At 49.2% G+C, this 6,911-nt stretch overlaps 1 protein-coding gene across 1 annotated transcript in view; it reads right to left on the reverse strand.

The window, feature by feature from the left end:
- UBR4 (ubiquitin protein ligase E3 component n-recognin 4) overlaps positions 1-6,911 on the reverse strand; it is a gene marked incomplete at its 3' end in the record, with an annotated part of 101,209 nt that overhangs the window by 67,339 nt on the left and 26,959 nt on the right. The window lies entirely within an intron of this gene.

Below are 6,911 nucleotides of genomic sequence, written 5' to 3' on the forward strand. Positions count from 1 at the left end.
CTGGGCAGCTTATAATTCATTTATTTCTGACCTCTGGAATTAGAAACAAGGGGAACTCTTTCTCAACCGCATACACATTGAATCCCTTCTATAGAATGGAATAGCAGAGCTGGAAGAAGGGACCTTGGAGGTCTTATAGTCCAACCCCTTGCTCAAACAGGAGGACCTAGACCAGGGGTCTTCAAACTTGGCCCTTTTATGACTGGTGGACTTCAACTCCCAGAATTCTGGGAATTGAAGTCCACCAGTCATAAAAGGGCCAAGTTTGAAGACCCCTGTCTTAAATCTAACAAACAAAATGGAGGCTGGCTGAGGAATTCTGGGAGTTGAAGTCCACAAGTCATAAAAGGGCCAAGTTGGAAGACCCCCGTCTTAAAGGAGATCCTTCCCCCCCCGATTAGAATGTTGTATATCAGCGATCGCATGACACACACCCCCCATCCCTGCAGATGCCACGCTGTAAATAAGTAAATAAGGAGGCCGAAGTGTTGTCTTTTATTCAACAACTCCCCGGGCGTGAACGCACCTGCCTTGCAAAGTACTCCTCTGCAATCTCCACGTCGTACTTGACGCAGCTGCATTTGGCAGACGTCAGCTCCATCAGGGAAGAGGCGTGCTCAGGTTTCATCCCTTGCTTGATGAGGTGGTCCTAAGGGGAAGCCAGAGTAGAATTAAGAATTTTCTTTTTTAAAAAAATAAATAAATTAAAAGGCGAGATGGGCCAAAGGGAAGGGCGGGGTGTGAGGAAGCGCGTTCTGGGAAAAGCTATTCTAGGAGTCCCTCCTAGAGAAGAATAATCTCAGACCGGTCAGTCAAAGCCTTCCACCACATCTGGACGTATAGGAAGTCTCTGACGTATAGGAAGTCTCTGACTTACGACGACAATTGAACCCAGGATTTATGTTGTTAAGAAATTTGCGAAGTGGGTTCTGCCCCATTTTACGACTTTTCTTGCCTCATTTGTTAAGTAAATCATCGCAGTTAGAATAGAATAGAATAACAGACTTGGAAGGGACCTTGGAGGTCATCTAGTCCAACCCCCTGCTCAGGCAGGAAACCCTATACCATTTCAGACAAAGGGCTGTCCAGTCTCTTCTTAAAAACTTCCAGTGTTGGAGCATTCACCGCTTCTGGAGGCAAGGTGTTCCACTGGTTAATTGTTCTAACTGTCAGGAAGTTTCTCCTTAGTTCTAGGTTGCTTCTCTCCTTGATTAGTTTCCCTCCATTGCTTCTTGTCCTGCCTTCTGGTGCTTTGGAGAATAGCTTGACTCCCTCTTCTTTGGGGCAACCCGAGATACTGGAACATGGCTATCATGTCAGTCCCAGTCCTTCTCTTCATTAAACTAGACATACCCAATTCCAGCAACCGTTCCTTATATGCTTTAGCCTCCAGTCCCCTGATCATCTTTGTTGCTCTTCTCTGCACTCTTTCTAGAGTCTCAGCATCTTTTTCACATCATGGTGACCAAAACTGGATGCAGTATTCCAAGTGTGGCCTTACCAAGGCTTTGTAAAGTGGTATTAACACTTCACGTGATCTTGATTCTCTCCCTCTGTTCATGCAGCCTAGATGCGTGTTGGCTAAATTTGCTAAAGCAACATGGTTGTTAAGTGAATCTGGCTTTCCCCATTGGCACTGCTTGTAAGGAGGTCGCAAAAGGGGATCACGTGACCCCGGGACACTGCGACCGTCATAAATGTGAACCAACTGTCAAGCATCCGAATGTAAATCAGGTGACCCTGTGGGTGCTGCAACGGCCGTGTGAAAAAAATGGTCCTTTTTTCAGGGCCGTTCAAACAGCGAGTAAATGAAATGTTGTGAGTCAAGGACGGCCTGTGTTTTTGAGCCCTGCCAGAGGAGCGGTTACCTTGATCCAGTTGACGTAAGAGGGGATGTGGAGGCGGGAAGACCAGCGCAGGGTGTGGAGAATGTCGCACTCTCGCATCTCCGGGCTGTTCATGGCCAGCTGGTTCATGTAGCTCTTGGAAGGGGGAAGGAGGCCGAGGACCCGCCAGAGGATCAGGAAGTAGTACTGAAGTGCACAGGCCTCCTGCGAGAGAGAGGGAGGGAGAAGGAGGGAGAGAAAGAAGAGAGAGAGAAAGGAGAGAGAGAGAGAGAGAGAGAGAAAGAAAGCAGAGAGAGAGAGAAAGAAAGGAGAGAAAGAGAAAGGAGAGAGAAAGAGAGAGGAGAGAAAAAGAGAGAGGAGAAAAAGAGAGAAAGGAGAGGAGAGAGAAAGGAGAGAGAGAGAGAGAGGAGAGAAAGAGCAAGAGAGAAAAGAGAGAAAGGAGGGAGATAGAGGAGAAAGGAGAGAAAAGAGAAAGTGAGTGAAAGGAGAGAGGGAGGGGGAGGGAGAGAGAGACAAAGGAGAGAGAGAGAGAAAAGAGAGAGAGTGAAAGGAGAGAGAGAGAAAGAGAGAGAAAGGTTACCGCCTGGTCAGCCGGTCATTCAGCCACTGGGCCCAGGCCAGGGACGTTCCCCTGCTCCACGAGGGGCTGGGGTCCCCCGACGGAGCTCTCCTTACCAAGGCGGTGACGCTTTTGTTCTCCGTCCGGCGGAGGGTGTCAAACTGGGAGCCGGCGGCCAGCAGCGAGGCCAGGGCCGAGTAGAGCTCGTCGTATTTCATGGTTTTGGAGAACAGGACTTCGCACACCTGGAAAGAGAAGCAGCATCTCCTGAACGGCTCGATCCAGCTTCACTTTGGTTCACCTCTGAATCAACCAGGCTATCCGCCTCTCTCTCCCCCCCCCACCCAGGAACCTGCCAGAAAAACACAGGCCTACAGGTCTGACCTGGGGAGGAAGCGGAGACACCCGGAATTAAACCCTGGACCAGAGGCCACAAGGCCAGCACAGTTCTAGAGTTATGACCGCAACGGAGCCCCACAATTTCCATTGCAACCGTAAGCGAGGCAGTTGTTAAGTGGGTTTTGCCCCTTTTTACCACTTTTTTTTTTTTTGCCACAGTTAAGCGAATCACTGCGGTTCTTAAATGTCTGGTCATTAAGCAAGTCCGCCTTCCCCTGCTGATTTTGCTTGTGGAAAGCCAGCTGGGAGGGTTACACATGGGGATGACCTGACTGACACGGGGACAGTGCGATTGTCCTAAGCACAGGCTGGTCACCCAGGGCCGGATTGCTGATCAGGTGGCCACACAATGGTCGTTAAGTGTGAAAAACGATCCTGTGTCACTTTTTTCCAGTGCCGTTCTAACTTCAAACGGTCACTAAATGAACGGTTGTAAGTTGAAGGCTGCCTTTGTGGGCCTCCTGGAAGGGCCCCAAGGCAGAATCTGAGGTTCTCACTGCCTTGCTCCCCCCACTCCAACCCCTCAGGGGAAAAAAAACCTCTGCACCATTCAGAAAAATAGCAGAATAGAATCCGTTGCTACAATAGATTCATCAGTGTTCAATTAGGGAGGACAGTTCTTTTTTTTTCTTTTTTTAATTCACATTTTTTTTAAATGTTCTTTCTAGTTTAGGTTTGCCTCTGTTTTTTCCTTTTAGATTTTGTATTTTAATTTTCTGCATGAAATTTAAAAAAAAATGAGGAACGTAACAGAGTGGGAAGGGACCTCGGAGGTCTTCTAGTCCAACCCGCTGCTCAAGCAGGAGACCCTTAGGCCATTTCAGACACATGATTCCCCAATCAGGAGAAATCCCCATGCTCCTTTCCCTGGAGAAGAGAAGGCAGAGGCGTGAATTCGCCCAGGGACAGCGAGTGGCTGTTCAGAAAAAGATGCCAGCCTCGCACACGGCACCCGAGTCCCAATTTGGCATCCCAAGAGACCGCACGCCTGCCTCATCTAATCTTCCCATGTCAAGCTCTAGAGCAGGGGTCCTTGACCCCTGGACCGGCACCGGTCCGTGGCATGCCAACAACCGGGCTGTCCCAAGAAGCAAAGCCCGATCCATGAGATGCAGTCAACATGCAAAACCACATCCTTTCTCCATGGAATCGGTCCCTGGTGCCCGATAAGTCGGGGGCCTCTGTTCTAGAGGGCTCGATCTGGACCCACCGGCCTGCCCCTCTGAAGAGGATCCTCAAAATGAACCAGCCAACCTCCTCGCAGCCTCTCCAGGGACCAGCCCTACCTCAAATTTCCCCTAGAGAAGGCGTGGGTGGGGAGAGAAGCAAGAGTTGGAAAGGAAGGGCTCCGTTTACCGTGCTATCCAGGCGGTTCAAGTCGTCCTCAGATGCTTCCGGGGAGAGAATGCAGTAGAAGCGAGGCTGGGGGGCTGCGTCTGGAAGAAAGAGAGAGGCTTCAAATTCCCCAGAGGAGCCACCAGCCCTGCCCAGCCTGCTCCTTCCTGGACACCCAGGGCTAGCAACTTCACCTGCTCCCAAGGGCCAGGCGGGGAAGACAGGGCTAAACTCTGCAGCTGGCTTCTCTGTCCTTTAGGCCCCAGGACCCAACCCTAAGGTTCCCGGGGAGCCCTTCCGTACCAGAGGGACAGTGCTTGGACCAGTTTTCTTCCACTTCCTTGAAGCCGTGGTAAAGCGGGGAAAAAGCCGGCCGGCTGCCCTCCTGGTTTGCACCAGCCCAAACGATGGGAGGCGTCAAGAGGTTGTACTGGACCTGGGGGGCACACAAAGGCGGCATAAGATAAATATGGGGCAGCCGAGTAATTCGAGGAGAATCTGCTTCAAGCTAGGAGGGTCAAAAAAAAAAAGAAAACTTTGCTTTTCTATACTGACTGTGATTTATCTAAATGGAGAGAGAGCGAGAGAGCGTGAGAGAGAATGAGGAGAGAGAGGAAATGAGAGAGGAGAGAATGAGGAGAGAGGGGACAGAGAGAGAGGACAGAGATAGAAGAGAAAGAGGGGAAAGGAGAGAGAGGAAAGGAGAGATAGAGAAGAGAGAGGAGAGAATGAAGAGAGAGAGAGAGGACAGAGAGAGAAGAGAGAGAGAGAGATGAGGAGAGAGAGGAGAGAATGAGGAGAGAGGGGACACAGAGAGGACAGAGATAGAAGAGAAAGAGGGGAGAGAGAGGAAATGAGAGAGAAGAGAGAATGAGGAGAGAGAGAGGAGAGAATGAGGAGAGAGGGGACACAGAGAGAGGACAGAGATAGAAGAGAAAGAGGGGAGAGAGGAAATGAGAGAAGAGAGAATGAGGAGAGAGAGAGGAGAGAATGAAGAGAGAGGAGAGAGAGGAAATGAGAGAGAGGAGAGAGAATGAGGAGAGAGAGAGAGGAGAGAGAGAAGAGAGAGGGGCAGAGAGGAGAGAGGAGAGAGGAAATGAGAGAGAAAGAGAGTACAGAGAGAGAAGAGAATGAGGAGAGAGAGAAGAGAGAGAGAGAGAATGAGGAGAGAGAGGAGAGAATGAAGAGAGAGAGAGGAGAGGAGAGAGAGAGAGAAGAGAGAGGAAATGAGAGAGAGAGAAGAGAGAGAGAATGAGAGAGAGAGGAGAGAGAAGAGAAAGAGGGGAGAGGAGAGAGAGGAAATGAGAGAGAAGAGAGAGCAGAGAATGAAGAGAGAGAGAGAGAGAGAGAGAGAGAGAGAGAGGAGAGAGAGGGGCAGAGAGAGGAGAGAGGAAATGAGAAAGAGAGAGAGGACAGAGAGAGAGGAGAGAATGAGGAGAGAGAGAAGAGAGAGAGAGAGAATGAGGAGAGNGATTTGATCCCCCGCTCTGCTCCAACACAACAGGGATTCTCGAACTGGGCAACTTGAAGACGGGTGGACTTCAACTCCCAGAATCGCCTGGATTCTCCTTCTGGATGAGCATTCTTGGAGGATCAGGATGTTCTGGGTAGCCTGCTCAAAAGAGCGCTGGGCCAACAGGCCTGGTAGATGCGTTGGCTAAATAAGTGCCTGGCACTGAAGATAATCTTGCCCTCTTCCAGGGTGAAGGAGGCAAAGCATCAGTTTGGCAACTTCAGCTCTGGGCGCGATGGCCAAACGTCTAAACCAGTGTTTCTCAACTTTACAATGTGTGGCTGGCTGGGGGATTCTGGGAGTTGAAGTCCACCCATTTTCAAGCTGCCAAGGTTGGGAAGGACTGTTTCTAAGAGATACCATTCCCTCAGCTATCCTGTGACTTCTTAAAGCAGGGGTCTTCCAACTTGGCCCTTTGAGGACTGGTGGACTTCAACTCCCAGAATTCCTCAGCCAGCGTGCCTATATAGATGTTCGTTCAACTTCTATAGCTGTCCTGCTCAGTCAATAACTCTGGGCAGCTTATAATTCATTTATCTCTGACCTCTGGAATTAGAAACAAGGGGAACGCTCTCTCAGCCCCATAAACATTGAATCCCTTCTATAGCATGGAGTAGCAGAGTTGGAAGAAGGGACCTTGGAGGTCTTATAGTCCAACCCCTTGTTCAAACAGGAGGACCTATACCCAGGAGTCTTCAAACGTGGCCCTTTTATGACTGGTGGACTTCAACTCCCAGAATTCTGAGAGTTGAAGTCCACTAGTCATAAAAGGGCCAAGTTTGAAGACCCCTGTCTTAAATTTAACAAACAAAATGGAGGCTGGCTGAGGAATTCTGGGAGCTGAAGTCCACGAGTCCTAAAAGGGCCAAGTTTGAAGATCCCCTGTCTTAAATCTAACAAACAAAATGGAGGCTGGCTGAGGAATTCTGGGAGTTGAAGTCCACGAGTCATAAAAGGGCCAAGTTTGAAGACCCCTGTCTTAAATCTAAGAAACAAAATGGAGGCTGGCTGAGGAATTCTGGGAGTTGAAGTCCACAAGTCATAAAATTATTATTATTATATTATTATAATTTAATTTATATACCGCCCTTCTCCCGCAGGACTCAGGGCGGTGCACAGCGTATTAAAAACAGTACAAATACAAAACATAAAAATACAAACCCCTGTAAAACCAGATTAAAAAACCGAATATTAGAAGCTGTGTTTCTGTTTAAAATTATTTTTAAAATCACCCTAAATAAAATCCTCCCTAGGTCAG

Source organism: Protobothrops mucrosquamatus, unplaced genomic scaffold (genome assembly GCF_001527695.2).
Source record: "Protobothrops mucrosquamatus isolate PMUCROS unplaced genomic scaffold, P.Mucros_1.0 scaffold_259, whole genome shotgun sequence".
Classification (NCBI taxonomy): Eukaryota; Metazoa; Chordata; class Lepidosauria; order Squamata; family Viperidae; genus Protobothrops; species Protobothrops mucrosquamatus.